The sequence below is a fragment of the Lithobates pipiens genome, unplaced genomic scaffold, assembly GCF_037356315.1.
Source record: "Lithobates pipiens isolate NorthernLeopardFrog02 unplaced genomic scaffold, aLitPip1_a1.2 Scaffold_13, whole genome shotgun sequence".
Taxonomy (NCBI): domain Eukaryota; kingdom Metazoa; phylum Chordata; class Amphibia; order Anura; family Ranidae; genus Lithobates; species Lithobates pipiens.
Genome location: NW_027507718.1, coordinates 439352224 through 439369665, shown reverse-complemented (window position 1 = coordinate 439369665; position 17442 = coordinate 439352224).

Here is a 17442-nt window from a genome sequence, read left to right as displayed (position 1 = left end):
TGCGCTTTCAACAGAACCCTGAGACTATCACAGAGCAGGTTCATTTATACAGAGACTTGATTACACACAGGTGGATTCTATTTATCACCATCAGTCATTTAGGACAACATTGGATCATTCAGAGATCCTCGCTGAACTTCTGGAGTGAGTTTGCTGCACTGAAAGTAAAGGGGCCGAATAATTTTGCATGTACCACTTTTCAGTTTTTTTATTTGCTAAAAAAGTTAAAATATCCAATAGATTTCATTCCACTTCACAATTGTGTCCCACTTGTTGGTGATTCTTCACAAAAAATAAAAATTTTATATCTTTATGTTTGAAGCCTGAAATGTGGCAAAAGGTTGAAAAGTTCAAGGGGGCCGAATACTTTCATAAGGCACTGTATATTCCTCCCACTGATGCCAATAATTGGACACTACATTTCTCCTAGTGACGCAAGATAGCCACTACTTGCACTGAGCAGCCTTGGCTTCGTAAACCTCCACCTCTCAACTTCCATGCTATCAAATGTAGGTCTCTAGGACTGGATTGGCAAAAAAAGGCCTAGAGAAAAAAGATCTGGCATCATTGGAGAAGCAGTGGTGACTTAATGTTCAACTTCTTTCCCAAAATGGTATAATTGCAAATATCGATACTGGAATCTGCTTGAGTCCAGGTAAGAATCTGGATATCATAGGTGTTGGAGGTCCGACAATTTTCCATCCGAGTGGGACTGTAAACAGACAGTGAACAACTATAAGGTCACACAGGAGTAAAAAAAATATAAAGTTAAATTGATTAAAGTTAAAAGAAGTGGTCACATGTACAATACATAGAATATGCTGGATGCAGATACAAAGATGCGCAATTATACAACAGTTGACAACCACCATTAATCTGTTGAAAAAGTGATGAGGAATTCATCTGACCTACCTCCCGAAATTACTACCGTATTTGCCGGTGTATAAGGCGACCCGGCATATAAGACGACCCCCTAATCTTACAGGACAAAAATGCTTTTAAAACTGTACTTACCGTATAAGACGACCCGGCTTTCGAGGCTTCATATTTCTTCCTTCTTCCTGCATTTGCTGGAGCCAATCACAGCGAGCGATGTATTCTATTAATGAATACAAAGCCTGCTTGGATTGGCAGAGGCTGTAACATCATCAGCCCACGCCGCTCTGACTCTCCAAGCCAATCAGAGCAGGCTACAGAGTAGCCTGCTCGGATTGGCAGAGGTCGTTACTCCAATCCGAGCAGGCTTTGTATTCATTTGAATACATCGCTCACCAGGATTGGCTCAGCGGTATATACTGTATGTAGCCGAAGCTACATACAGTATTACCGAACACCCAGCCGGCACTTTTTTTCAAGTGCTACCAGTTCCGGTCGCTTCCCATATTCTACGACTCCATCAACGGAAATTGTTAAAATTTATCTGGGGTTCTACCTGACCCCGGATCAACAAGTGAATACGCTCGACAAATCAATGGAGGTTTTTCAGTCCCAAATCTTCAGGCCTATTACTCAGCAGCGAATATAGCTCCCTTAGCCCACCTTCATGACACATACCAAATGCCCCTATGGGCCACTATGGATCTAATTGATTCTCACCCTATCCCCTCAGTACCATGGTTACCCCCCCTGAATCGCCCACATGGGTTTGGCCCATGTATGGCTCATTCCCTCCGTGTATGGGACTCTGTAATATTCAGCAGGACTACTGTCCCCCCACCTGCCATTATTGTGCCTCACTCATTGCCCCCTATTCCCCCCCAGCTGTGAGAATCCTAGACAATTCTCTTGGTGGGCAGATAATGGATTTACATATGTCCATTCTCTGTTCACCCCTATGAGAATACTTACATTTGAGGCCCTTAGATCCTCCCACGATATTCCCCTTAGGGAACATTATAGTTACCTCCAAATCCTACAATGACTCACCAAGGCCCAACCTACTCCGTACATGTTGCCCCCCTTTAAAAACATTTGCAGGACCCAACCCCACTCTTCAGGACTAATATCCTTAATCTACTCTATCATTTCCTTTAGGAAACCCCCAGTGAGAAAATATTACATTCAATGGGAGACAGATCTGGGTAAAAAAAAAAAAAAAAATTGGATCCAGAGGACTGGCAGACCATGACAGTATCCCTTATAAAGAGCTCCAAAAATGTCCTCATCTTGGAGAATGCATATAAAGTCTTTTACAGATGGTATTATACACCAACCAGGATAGCTTGCTTTATTCCTTCCTACCCACCTAAATTGTTACCGAGGTTGTGCAATGGAAGGCACAAAGGCCCATATCTGGTGGACATGTCCTAAGGTTTGCAGACTATGGGTCAGGGTCTATACTCTTCTACGTAACATGCTCCACTCCAGCCTTAAAAAGGACACTTACGAAGCCCTCCCATGTAAACCCATCCCCGAACTTCTCCGCCCGGAACGCCAACTAGCCCAGCACCTCTTTAATGCCACTAAGTTAACCATTGCGAGGGCATGGAAAACCCCTGTACTTAGTTTCGAGGCAGTTAAAAACCGTATGAACGACATAATGATTAATGAGAAACTGACATCCTTCACTTCTGACACCCATGATTCCTCAGGGTATGGCAACCTTGGATAACAAACAACCAACCCTCCAGGTTCAAACACCCAACTTCTCTCAATTTAACGGCACCTGGATGCAGCCCTCGGGGACCCTCCCCCCTCTTCTGCCCTCCACTCTTTTCTTTATTTTCTTCCTGTAGGTCCTCCCACCTACAGTCTACCTATTCTCTCACTTTTTCTGCATACCTTTCTCTGAGACTCCCGTTTCCATGGAGTCGACTTAATGACGATGGTTATAGTAAAAGCAAGACATTCAAAATAAGGAGGACACAATAGGGGGAAAACATAAATTATCTTTTTTTTTTGTTCTACGCGATCAATTGGAAGCTAAATCCTGAATGTATGTACACCCGTATTAATATTGCTAGCAGCCTTTGAGATTTGTTGCCCTTCACATAGCATCCTCCGGATCATAAATATACTTTTAAATGTGATGTACTGTTAATATTAAGTCTGTACTTCTCTCATTGTTTTGACAAGTACTACACCATGTATGCAATGTCCCACTATCGGGATTTCCCTTTTCAATATATGTCTGATGTATCCATCGCACAATTGTATTAACATGTTATGACTACTTTTCAATAAAACATTTGTAAAAGAAAAATGATGAGGACAACAGAGATACAAAACGCGTTTCAAGCCGGTGATATTGATGTTCTTCTTCAGGGGTAGGAGGTTACACCAGGACGTGAATACGTCTACAATTGGTAGAAGAAAAAGTGTAAAGATATATATGCAATGCAACATCGTGATAAACAAGCCTAGAATCAAAAATGATTACATTTCACAATTGTATGTGCACTAACCATGCAGATTGCATAAACATTCAAAATATCTTGCATCCAATTAAAATATGCTAGGAACAAACTGCAGCTAGAAGCCCACCCATTCCATTTCAGAGAGAAAAGGCTCCAGGTCAAGGCATATCAAAGCCCAACAAAAGAGTAACTCACAAAAGGGCATCCTGGAAAGACCCTCTATTGTTCCCCTCGTGTATTGGAGCGACAATTATCGCTGTGTAACCTCCAACCCTTGAATAAGAGAACCAATATCACACACTTGAAAAGCGTTGGGTATCTGTTGTCCTAATTTTTTCAACAGATTAATGGTGGTTGTCAACTGTTTTAGAATTGCGCATCTTTGCATCTGCATCCGGCATATTCCATGTGCATAGTGCAGCTTTTGCTTTGTGACAATTAGCACCATTCAAAATTAGGCTTGTGCAATTCGTTTCGTAACGAATCGAAATTCGGCCGAATTTTGCATCTTTCAGACATTCGGATGCATCCGAATGTCCGAATAAAAAAATAACAAAATTACAACGAATACGAAAGAAATATAACGAATGAATTCGACATGATTCGAAATTATTTCAACCGCATTCAAAAATATTTTGTGACCCGACTTTAGCACCATGTGACCCCGAGATACATGGCCCTAGACACTTCAAATTTGGTTATGTTGTATTGCTAGTATTATTGTGTTTACATACCAAATTTGGAGTTTCTAGCACCAAGTGACCCCGAGATACATGGCCCTAAAGTCGGGTCACAAAATATTTTCGAATGTGGTTGAAATAATGTCGAATCATGTTGATATCATTTCGAATTCGGTAGAAATATTTTCGAATTTTGGTTGAAATATTTTCGAATGTGGCCGATTTTTCGAATGTGGCCGATTTTTCGAATTCGGTAGAAAACTAAACAAAATCCGAAAAGTTAACGAATATAACTAAACGAAATTAATGAATTAACGAATTAAAACGAAACTAAACGAATTTTTTCCTTTTACACATGTCTATTCAAAATAATTCTCTTGGAGGATAGATATGTCTCAACTGGAAGTTCTGCTGACAATCTAAGAAGTCTATTCTTCACTGATGGATATGGTGCTCTAAGAATCTGCCGTATTTTGTTTTCCGGGGAGTAGTCGCTGCTATCAATTCAAGAGCATTTAATACCATGCCTTGTGAGCCGAACAACCTTGAGCAGCCTGCTCATTGAAATGCATCCTGGCTGGAATCTGATGTGATAATGCTCCATTTGGAAACAATTGGCCCATTAAGAATACCCATGGATACTGTTCTCCCGAAAGAGACTTTGCTTCCAAAGCACCTTTGGCTTACACTAACAGGGGACAGATGCTTCCCCATGGAAGTTCTACTTAATTTTTCTGTGTATCCAAAAATGCCCCCCCAAGAACATCATTCCTTGTGTTCGGATGAGGAAGCTCTTTTAAATTGATTAGCTACCCAAAATTTTGTGATTGTGTAGCAGAGCATCCCGATGCTGGGGCTAAGCATCTCCCAATCGCTGGCTAGAAGAAGGATGCCATCCAAATAGTGGTTTATTCTCATTCCCCTTTTGGGTCCTGGGGAAGGTGGACAGACTGTAGTGAAAGCACTGAAACTGGTAGTGAGACTGAAATGCAGGTCGGATTGGGATGGATGTGTAAGTAGATCCATCCCAATCGATCTGATAAATCAACAGATATTATCAATAAATCTGGGAGATTGGATGCTAGGATTGATTGGCAATTCTCCAACTCAAACGACTCCAACTTTATGTGCTTGTTGAGTTTTTTTCTACTAGGAACAGAGGTGGGCATAATCCTCTTCTCCTCTGGGCACTTGGCACCTTCACTAATGGCTCATTTTTTTAATTATTTGACCATAAACTGGACCAGAATTTTTTGCTTTACTTTTGAAAGCGGTAGCCTGGCTGGAAGTGATCAGAAGGTGGACTTCTACCAATATCACACCAATATAGACATTATGGTCCACTGATCCTGAATATTTTCCATCCAGGTATGTGTGCAGCGCTTTAGGCTGGGTTCACACCAATGCAAATTGAATGTGGGTCTCCCTGCAGCCAATTCGCATAGCAGAAGATTTTGACCAGGTCTCTGAAACCGGTTCACACATCTCCGCAGCGGCTCCGGTGCGAATTGCAGTCCTGTGCATCTCCTGGTCTGTTTCAGGTCTGAATTCAACCCAAAACCTGAAATGGTGAATGGAGACACACTGGACTCCTGCTGTGAGCGGATGCAATCTAAAGTGTGAACCCAGCCTCTGTCTGGTTCCCACAGATACCCCCTGAGCGAGTGCACCTTTAAAGGGGACTTTTTGTTGTTCTCCCAGCACAGGTGCTTTAGATTTTTAAGGCTTCAACAATGAAGATACATATTTACCCGTGACTTGCCACCTGTATGCTGGATCTTTCTGATTCTTCAGTTTTTTTGTAAGAAGGTATCTGCCCTGACCTGCCAATGGTCATCCTATAGATGGCTGGATCCAGCCTACTTCCAAAATAGATTGGAGCAGTGGTGGCCCATGCACTGTGGGGGCACGAGCGCCACCCCACATCCATGCACCCAGCCCCTTTCAGGACGCCAGACGAATGGATTCCTATGATGGGGGTGGTATTTTTTGAAGCACCCAATTAGGGCCAGAGGCTCTAAAAGCACACTCTCTGCGCCCTGATCCTACCCAATTGTGTGTCAAATGTGATTTTCACTACTTTTACACTAACCTTCCTCCCTGCCAATTACGATACAGGGCAGCAGACCCGTTTCCTGATTAGCCAAAGTACCAGGCCACCTTATTGGATGCCTGGTGCCTAGGAAGAGGAGATACACTGGAGGAGCCGCTGCGATAAGTAAGCAGGGTGGGGGGGTGTTCAGTGCTGCCAGAGCTGCGTGCAGGTGGTGTGTATGTGCTGCCAGAGCCGTGGGGGGGGGGGGGGGGGTTGGGGGGTTGGGGGTTCTACCACAGCTGCGGTGGGCACAGTGGCTCTATATGATGGGCACAGGTGGCTGCATTTAGAGCTGCATTTGATGGACACAAGTGGCTGCATTTGACAGGCACAGTGAGGCTGCAAGTGATAGGGGGGGTTCCAGTTTTTTCACGCCCCCCGCCCAACATTTTTTTGAGCACCAGCCGCCACTGGATTGGAGTAATCATCTTGTATCAGTTTGATTTCGAGGCGTGATGTGCCAACTATGTGAAAGGAAAAATACTAATGCGCAAAACCTAGGCTCACTCAAATTAAATAAGAATAAGAGAAGCTGCCAACATATAAAAGTGTTCCCACACAAAAAATAAAATGAGTAAAGAAGTACGTGGTGCAAACTAAAAATAAACAAAAATAAAAAAAGTGTGAAACACACTTAACACTTCCAGGACTGTGCTAATGGTGATGTGCTAAATAAATCAAGTGCTAATAAATCTTCAATATAATAGAACAATAATAAACATTCATGATAATAAACACAAACAATGAATACTTCCAAAAACGTGTTAAAACAGATGTACTGAATAGTCAAGTGCAATAAATCTTCAGCACGATATATAATATTAAACGTTCATAACAGGTATTTCTAATAAAGTGCAAATGAAGCAATAAAGTGCAAAAGTGTTTCTTAAAGTGCTGGTAGTGTAATCAAAGTCCAAAAAAAGACAGGTCTCCAAGTGACAGCAAATAGAAAAAACAAACAAAGTGCATGAGCGAACAAAATCCACTTCATCCAATAGATATCACCATCCGTAGTGCGCCACCCATTTCCCCCATCCTCTCACCTCATATAAAGACCCCTACAGGTCAAGTCAGGCCTTGGAATGAATATATCCAGTACTCTCAGCGATCGATCGATCTCTGCAGATGATCACAGCAATACCAATGCGAAGATAGACTTTAAGCTCATCCAAAGTTGTAGTGTCATGCAATAAAGAGGGGGGGGGGGCTCCATAGAGTCCTTGAACATAAGGCTCCATGTACACTGGCTTAAAATTCGCTGCTTGTACAGGAGTTTTGTTTCCTGTCTATAGAAAACACTAGAGGTCGACCGATATATCGGCCGGCCGATATTTGCCGTTTTTTAAATAATCGGCATGGGCCGATTTGTGCTGATAAAAAGCCGATTTAGAACTACAGCGGGACTTTGAAATGACTTCTGTATAGAAGTCAGTCTAAGTTGACTGAGTCGTCATAGCAACCCTTTCCTCCTCTCTGGGCAGGCTGCCAAGAAAAGAACTAAATGATACAATGTTTACACTTGAATGAATTAAGTCATCTGGGTGTGTAGAAGTTCTCAGTTTAACCATTTAAAGACTAAATCTTTTCTGACACTTGTTGCTTACAAGTAAAAATCCTGTATTTTCTGCCAGAAAATCACTTAGACCCCCCCAAAAATGATATATATTTTTTAGCAGAGATCCTAGGGAATAAAATAGCGGTTGTTGCAATATTTTATGTCACACGGCATTTGCACAGAGGTCTTTCAAATGCATTTTTTTGGGAAAAAAATATACCATTTAAAAAATAAAAATAAAATAAAAACAGTAAAGTTAGCCCATTTTTTTTTTTTGTCCAAAAGTTTTGACTACCTGTTTTTATTTAATATATATATATATATATATATATATATATATATATATATATATATATATATATATATATATATATATATATATATATATATATATATATATATATATATAATTTTTTTTTTTTTTTTATCTAAATCATACATACAAGTAAACTGATTGGAGGTTTGTTTTGTTTAATAAATGTTTAACTGTAAGAAATTTTCTGTATCACGTATGAAGGCCGCTTTCACACTGGAGCAGGCAGGCGTTGATGGTAAAACGCAAGTTTTAGCGGCTCTTTACCATCATTTTAGCGGTGCTATTTGGCTGCTAGTGGGGCACATATAACCCAGCTAGCGGCCAAGGAAGAGGTTAAATGCGCCCATGAAGCACTGCTGCCAAATCGCATTGCATGCGCTTCGGCAGTGGTGCCCATTCATATCAATGGGCAGGAGTGGTGGAGGAGTGGTATACACCACTCCAAACGTGCTGCTTGCAGGACTTTTTTTTAAGATACTGCCAGCGCATCGCCTCAGTGTGAAAGCACTCTGTCTTTCACACAGACTGCAGGGGAGCCATTTTACAGGCACTTTACAGGCGCTATTTTTAGCCCAAAAGCGCCTTAAAACGCCACAGTGGGAAAGGTGTGTTAGATCAAGGGGGATTAAAAATAAATAAATAAAATAAAATTGGCCTAACAAAATCGGCATCATATATCGGCAATCGGCCACCATGATTTCTAAATATCGGCATCGGCATCGGCCAGAGAAAAACCCATATCGGTCGACCTCTAGAAAACACTGCAGTCAGTTTCTTTAAACAGCGGTCACTTCCACCATGGCCTCAGTTGATCATAGAGTACCTCCAGCCATGCTGAAATTAGATAAGCATAACATAGCAATAACACATTTTATGCCGCGTACACACGTAGCCCACTATCCGGCAGACTTAGTCCGGCGGACTTCCCGTCGGACTTTCCGAATGGGCTACTTGCCCACACACGGCACTTTTTCAGCGGACTAATACGGCGTACTAAGTCCGCCATACTATTCGCCGTACTTTTTAAATGAATGGACTCGCCCACACACGCGGAGGAAAGTCCGCTCATTTTGAGTGCGTCTTCAGGTAGGCGGGGCCCGCGAAGGAGTCATCGCTGGCCCCGCCACCTGGTATGAACGTAAAGGGGAACCCCAACACTGAAAAAAAATTAAATAAAAAAAAAAAAAAAAAAAAAAATCGGCGTGGGGGCCCCCCCCAGGTCCACATCAGACCCTTGTGCGAGCACGCTACCCGGCCGGCCAGGAAAGGGGGGGGGGACGAGTGAGCGCCCCCCCCTCCTGAGCCGTACCAGGTCGCGTGCCCTCAACAAGGGGGGGCCGCGCGGCCCCCCCACCCCAAAGCACCTTGTCCCCATGAACCAACGGCCAGGGTTGTCGGGGTCTGCGGGCGGGGAGCTTATCGCAATCCGGGCCTCCCATCCTATGTGAATGAGTATGGGGTACAATGTACCCCTACCCATTCACCTGTGAAAAAAAGTAAAAAAAATAAAAAAAACAAAAACAACAACAGGGTTAAAATAGTTTATTGCACAGCTCCGGGGGTCTTCCGTCTTCGGGGGTCTTCTCCCTGGACTCCTCCGTTATCTTCTGCTAGCTGTTTTGCTAGCGGAGGAGCCCGGCTTTCTTCCTCACCGCCGGCCTCTTCTTCCGACTTCGGGGGTCTTGTCCCCCTCTTCGGTTCTTCTTGCCGGGCCACCGCGCTTCTTCTAGCTCTTTTACAGGCGGTGGCCCGGTCTTCTGTCGTCATCGCCGTCTTCTCTTCAGATGTTGCCTCGTCGCTCCCTCCACTCACAATGACGGGGACTGGGCGCGCGGCGACTTATATAGGGACATCACCGGATGATGTCCCCGCCCAGTATGATGTCACAGTCCCAGAATCCTCTGGGACTGTGACATCATAATAGGCGGGGACATCATCTGGTGATGTCCCTATATAAAAGTCGTCGCGCATCGGAGCCATTGTGAGCGGAGGATGCGACGAGGCAACATCTGAAGAAGAAGAAGAACAGAAGAAGAACAGAAGGCGGAGACGACAGAAGACCGAAGAGGGGGACAAGACCCCTGAAGTCGGAAGAAGAGGGCGGCGCCGAGGAAGAAAGCCGGGCTCCTCCGCTAGTAAAAGAGCTAGAAGATAGCGGGAAGAGTCCGGCGAGAAGACCCCCGAAGGCGGAAGACCCCCAGAGCTGTGCAATAAACGATTTTAACCCTTGTGTGTTGTGTTTTTTTGTACTTTATTTTACAGGTGAATGGGTAGGGGTACATTGTACCCCATACTCATTCACATAGGGTGGGGGGGGCCGATTTTCAGAGTTGGGGTTCCCCTTTAAGTCCATACCAGGTGGCGGGGCCAGCGACACATCCTTTGTGGGCCCCCCGCCTACCTGATGTGCTCAAAATGAGCGGACTTTTCTCCAGGCGGGAAAAGTCCGTTCATTTCAAAAGTACAGCGGACTGGCATACGCACGGCCGGATTGTCCGCCGAAATGCAAGTCCGGTGGGAAGATTGGAGTGCAAAACTACTTTCTAAGTCCGCCGTACTTTCGGGTAAAAAAAGTACGCCGGAGGCTACACACTGGGGGATTGTCCGGTGGACTTGAGTTTGCCGGACTTTTCCACCCGATTGTTTGATCTTGTGTACGCGGCATCAAACACACAATTAGGGAGGGTCATCGCTGCTGTCCTGAAAAAAGTTGGAAGAACTATTTCTTGCGACCTATGAAACACCGAAGAAACCTTTGGTAGAAAACTTGGGTCAGTTCTTAGCACTAACCGGTCTGGAAAGAGAGATAAAAAACGGTTAAAAGATAGACAGGGCTTGCAATTCGCTAACCCTCATAGCTGACGTAACCGCCACTAATAATGCTAATTTCAGCCACAAAAATTTGATTGTAGCCTCTTTCAGGGGTTTAAAGGTTTTTTTTTTGTCAAACCCTGTAATACCACCCATAAATCCCACTTGGGAAAAACCTTAAATGGTACTGGCCTAGCTCTGGCCAATGCCTTAAATCTAGTGATCAGCAGATCCTGAAAAAAATAAATAAACTGATAAAGCAGCCACTTGGACCTTTAATGTACTAGCCGCCAACCACTTCTCCATTCCGTCATGGAGGAATTCAAGAACAGAAATAACCTCCTGTGGCAAACACACTTTAGGACGTACACCAGGAGTTGAAATGTTTTCAAGTTTTAAAATAAATGGCCATAGTGACCTTTTTCCTGCTATTTAGTAGGGTTGAACTAGTTTGTTGGACAAACCCTTTCCCTTTAGGTCTGTTCCTCAGTAACCAGACTGCTAACCCGAGATGCTCCACATTGGGATGCTGAATGGGCCCCTAAGTTAGAAGGTCTTCTTATGACAAAAAGGAACCAGTAGGGTTCTACTGCCATCTTCTGCAGGGTTGAAAAACCATGCCCTCTTTTTCAGTTTCTTGAGCATCAACAGGATCATCTGAAAGGGGGGGGGGGGTGCATAGCACAGATGGAAGGTCCATGGCTGGGCTAGCATGTCCAGACCTGGGGGCCCTAGTAGATGATAGGCTCAGCAACGACATGCAGTGCCAAGCTGCTGCTAACAAAGCAAATTCAATATTGGCATACATTAAAAAGGGGATCAACTCCAGAGATAAAACGATAATTCTCCCACTCTACAAGACTCTGGTTCAATAGGGATAAAACTTTTTTGCGGAAAGGGAGTTTAACAAGACACATGGCCACTCATTAAAATTAGAAGAAAAGGAGGTTTAACCTTAAACTACGTAGAGAGGATTCTTTGCTGTAAGAGTGGCAAGGATGTGGAATTCCCTTCCCTAGGCGCTGGTCTCAGCAGGGAGCATCAATAGTTTCAAAAAACTATTATATAAAGCACCTGAATGACCGCAACATACATGATATACAATGTAATACTCCCATATAATCACACACATAGGTTGAACTTGGTGGACCTGTCTTTTTTTAACCTCACCTACTATGTAATGCTATGTAGACCATTCGCTTGACCCTGTCTGTTCAGGGAGAAATAAACTGCCACCTTTATTCACCCGTGATGCGACTAGGTTGATCTGGCGAGTTCCCCATCTTCCCATTAGCATCTGGAATACTTCTGTTTTCATGCTCCACTGTGATTCTAGCACTCTTTCCCTGCTTAAGAAGTCTGCTACTAGATTCAGGTCACCCTTCAGGTGTACCGCTGTCAGGGATGCCAAGTTGCCTTCTGCCCAAGACAGAATCTGAAGAGCCGAGGACAGCAATACTCGGCTTCTTGTTCCTCCCCGTTTTGTTATGTAGGCCACTGCCGTGGCATTGTTAGACAGCACTTAAATGTGGTGGTCCTTGACTCGATCCCCAAAAGCCCACAGTACCAAGAGAATGGCCTTTAGTCCCCTCCAATTGGAGGATCTCTTGGCTTCTCCATTTGTCCAAGCACCTTGGGCCATCTCCCCTTCCAGGTGGGTGCCCCAACCCCAAGAGCTTGTGTCTGTTGTCAAGAGCAGGCCTCTGTCCAAGTTTGTCTGTCTCCTCCACCACCATAACTTCCTCTAAACCTGAGAGGGAATCCTGAATAACTTCTCCAATGACCCCCTGTAGGACCATTTCCTCAGAATTGCCTGCTGGGATTGATGCTGTGAGGAGGCCTAGCACTGACATGGTTGCCCTGATTGAGATGGGCAGATTTGTTTGGATCTTTTTTATTGAACTTTCTCTATCTTTTCCTGTGGGGGAAAACGATTCTTTCCTGTACAGAGTCGATAGCATACCCCAAGAACTTTATTGTTTGAGACAGATTCATGCTTGATTTTTCTCTGTTATCCAACCCGAGACTCTCCAAGTGTCTCACTGTCTCCTTTAGGTCTTTCCCCAAAAGATCCCCTGACTTGGAAAATAACAGGAGGTCATCCAGGTATGAAACAATCAATATTCTCCTCAATCTGAGGGGTGCCAAGGCTTCTGCCATCATTTTTGTAAATATCCTTGGCGAGGAAGACAGCCTGAAAGGAAGAGCTCTGAACTGTAGGTGCGAGACTACCCCTTTCATCTTGATCGCTAACCGCAGATATTTTTGCGATGGTGGTGCTATGGCAACATGAAGGTAAACATTACTGAGGTCTATGGATGCTAGGAAGCAGCCTGGTGTTAGAAAACGCTTCACTGAGAAGATTGTGTCCAATCGGAACCTCTTGTATCAAATTAATATCTTCAGGTTCAGAATTAGCCAAAATTTTCTTGATGGAACAGGTGCGAATAGCACCTTAGTCCTTCCTCTTCCCGGGGAACTGGAATGATCACTTTCTGCTGAACCAGTTCTTGCAGGAGAGAGGACATTGCTAGGGACTTTTCCTGATCTCGGGGAGCTTGAGTTATAGAAAAAGGACTTGGTGGTCACTGAGAATTACAGTCTGTAGCCCTCTGATATTGGTATAAGGTGCTATTTCAAGGTCTTTCCGTTCCCTCTTCGCGGTTTCCAACAGGAACTTATTTACTGGAAACACAGTTTAACTTCCACCAAGCCCTGAAACATTTTATCATGTAAAGATAATTAGGTTTTGTACTCTTTAAATGTTCAAAGTCATATGGATGGTCTTTAATAGATCCTCCACCTCTTCTAGAGACAGCCTATAGCATGAAGAAGAGGCTTTTTTCCTCATCTTCCTCAGAACCTGGAGAATCACTTCCCCCTTCGTCCGCCAAAATAGATGGACGAGAACAGGATGGTGAACTACCCCTGCTCCTGGGGTGTGCACCCGGATGTTTGTCCAGAAAAGATCGGAACGCTTAAAAAAGTGTCCGATAGTTCTTTGCGGAAGGAGCTGGACAACTGCTCAGGCTGGGAAGCGGGTGTCTCTGAGGATGATTCCTCTTTGACTAACTCCGCTATACAGGTCCTACACAACACCTTGGTCCTGGAATCCTTAAGTGTATTTTTGGAGGACTGGCATTTCCTCTTGGGGGGGGGGGAACAGGAATTACATTTTTTTGGGATCCTAGTGCTGCTAAGCAGAAGAAGCTAACCCTTTAACCCTTTAGCTAGTGTGCTGCCACCACAGCTCTAATACATCAAAATAGTGACCCACAAAACCAACTAAATCACGATGAAGTCACTATCCTAACAAATCACTCTCCTTAGTGTTGTAACCCGAGGAGAGTAATGCAGGCTCTCCCACCCAGGGGAGTAAGCGAGGAAAACAAACTCATGCCCCACATAGGATAAACGACAGGGGCCTCTGCCCCTGCTTACCTGGGTCTGGCTGGTGTTAGTTGCTCCTGCCACCGCCGTCTGGTCCTCTGGATCCATCTTGCAGAGTCTCCAGCGGCGTCCGGCTGCTTTTTATATTTGATTTCTCTTTCATTCATTGATGGACACAGCTCCTTTAATTCCTACCTTAGGGTTATCGCGCCACCTTCAGGAGAGGACTAGGCAGAACATGTAAAAATAAGCAAGACTGCACAGCACCGCCCAGGGGGTGGTCCCTCTGGCTATAACCCCTCACCCTGCTTCCTGCAGCTCAGTTTTTTTCTGCCTAGTGTAGGAGAAGGACCTGGCTCCCTGAGGGAACCATTGGTGCTGGGAATTTTTTCTGCAATTTTGATCCAGTGATCTACAATCAACAGCCGGGCTGGGTGACAGGCTGGATAATATAGATCCTTGTAGTCTCCCCAGCCTGGCCATCGAGCATGATGCAGACCCTAGCTACGAGCTGGGTCGGCCATGACAAGCCCCTTCTGCTCCAGGAGCGACCAGTGAGCTATATGCTCCGGGGCACACATATGACCGGGCTACTGCTGTCTGTGTCACAGTGTGTCATGGCCAACAGCTACGCCGTACTGCTTGGGTGATGGGTCTGTGGTGGAATGCGTCCAGCAATCCCGACAGGAGGGGTAAGTATGGCTCTCCCTGCCTCGGCAGGATAGAGCAGCTGGGCATTCCCTTGGAGGTTGACTAGGGGGTCTCTCGATCTCTCTTTCCTCTCTCCCTATCCCTCATTCCCTCCTCCCCCTGCTGGGGCCGCTGTGTGACTGGGCATGAGGTGCAGTGTTTTCTTCTTTACTGCCCTTTTCCCCCCCTTCACTGTGAGGTTCTTGGGCTATTTTACATGAGGAGAGGCCGCCGCGTGGGCCGCGGCCATTTACCTGTAGTGGGGAGGGTGGGACGTGTGTGCCTTTCCTTAAGTCCCCAAGTTGTGGCAGGCGAGTGAGGGTCAGCATGGTGTCAGAAGCTGCCACTTCTTCCACAGACATCCCTGCTTTTGCAACCGGCTCACCTGCTAAAAATGTGGTGCCTATGGATGCTTTTACCGCATGAAAGTTTGCCCCCACCCAACTCTCAGATGGGGGGGGGGGGGGCTCGCCTTCGGGAGTTTTCAGCTCGGTGGACCTCCCTACTGTCCGAACAATGGATCTGCAAACTGGTTTCACCTGGATACAAAATAGAGTTTCTTTCTTGTCCACCAAACAGATTTTTCCCCTCCAACCTACCTCTACTTCTGGCTCATCGGGAAGCCCTGTTCGGAGCAGTACAGGACCTGCTTCTGCACGGGGTGATAGTACCTGTACCGATGCTGGAAAGGTTTCAGGGATTCTACTCGAATCTGTTTGTAGTCCCCAAAAAGGAAGGGGTATGTCCAATCCTGGACTTGAAGGCCCTCAACAGCTTTGTGAAAGTGCAAAGGTTCAGGATGGAATCAGTTCGCTCCGTGGTCGCTGCACTCCATCAGGGGGACTTCCTGGCGTCCTTGGATATCAAGGACGCATACTTACATGTATTGCATATGCCTCAGGCATCAGAGGTTTCTGCGATTTGCAGTCAGGGAAGAGTGCTACCAGTTTGTGGCTCTCCCTTTTGGACTGGCATCAGCACCACGCGTCTTTACTAAAGTGTTAGCTCCAATTCTGGTGCCATTAAGGCAACGTGTGATCGCAATCGTGTGTTACCTAGACGATCTCCTTCTGAGAGCAGCTTCCACCTCAGAATTAAGGGAGGATGTAGCGATCACCATGCAGACTCTCCGGGAGTTTGGTTGGGTGCTGAACCTAAAGAAGTCGGTGTTAGTGCCGACTCAACACCTGGGAGTACCTGGGATTACTGTTGGACTCCTCAGAAGCTAGTTTTTCTCCCTTCAGACAAGCTGCAGACTCTTCAAGCTGTGGTGAAGTTGTTGGTGGGCCTCATGGTAGACACTTTCGAAACCATACCATACGCTCAATTTCACACTAGAGTCCTGCAAAAGGAGATTTTGTCAAAATGGAACAAATCTCCATTATCCCTGAATTGTTAAATTCGGGTGAGCTAGTTAGGGATTCCCTTCTCTGGTGGCTGAGGTCTCCCGCCCTTTGGTCCGGGAGATCGTTCCTTCCTCTCCATTGGATGGTGATCACAACGGATGCCAGCCTGACCGGTTGGGGGGGGGGGGGGGGGGGAGAGAGTTTTTGGCGTACAGTCAGCCCAGGGCCTTTGGTCGTGGGAAGAATCCCAACTGCCGATCAATGGTACTCGAGCTTCGGGCGATCAGACCGTGCCCTTCCACATTGTCCAGGATGCTACAGGGTCATCCGGTCAGGATCCAGTCAGACAACGCCATGGCGGTGGCATATATGTCAACCATCAAGGAGGAACAAGGAGCTTGGCCACAGCACGGGAGGTCGCTCACATCCTGCAGTGGGCAGAGTGATACGTGCTGGCCCTGACAGCCATATACATTCCGGCATAGAAACCTGGCAGGTGGACTACCCAAGTCGTCAGATGCTGGACCCAGGGGAATGTTCATTGCATCCGGATGTATTCCGGCTCCTTTGCCTAAAGGTGGGGCACACCAGATGTGGACCTCCTGGGCTCTATCAGAAGGTGCAGAGGTTTGTGTCCAGGACAAGAGACCCCTCTGCAGATGCATCAGACGCGTTGGTGGCTCCATGGGCGCATTATCGGCTGATTTATGCCTTCCCCTCAAACTTCTGCCACATCTACCACGCAGAGTGGAGGTCGAGGGGATTGCGGTGATTCTGATTGCCGCAGATTGGCCTCGACATCCTTGGTAGGCTGACCTAGCACAACTGGTGGCAGATGTTCCTTGGCAGGTGACGATGCGAGAGAACCTTCTATAGCAGGGTCCGATACTTCATCTTGCTTTACCGTGGCTGGTTTTAACGGCAGGGCTGTTGAAAAACTAAGGGACCAAGGTCTGTCAGACTCAGTAATTTACACCATGCTGAGAGCACGGAAGTCGTCTTCTCTAAAGATTTGCCATCGTAGGTAGAAGGCTTATCTCTCCATGTGTGAGGAGATGGGGTGGCGTCCACGCACATATTCAGTTTCCAGGATCCTGCTGTTTTTGCAGCGAGGAGTGGATCAGAAACTTGCCTTAAGCACCATCAATGGGCAGATATCAGCCTTGGCTGTCTTTTTCCAATGTCCCTTGGCAACTCACTCAT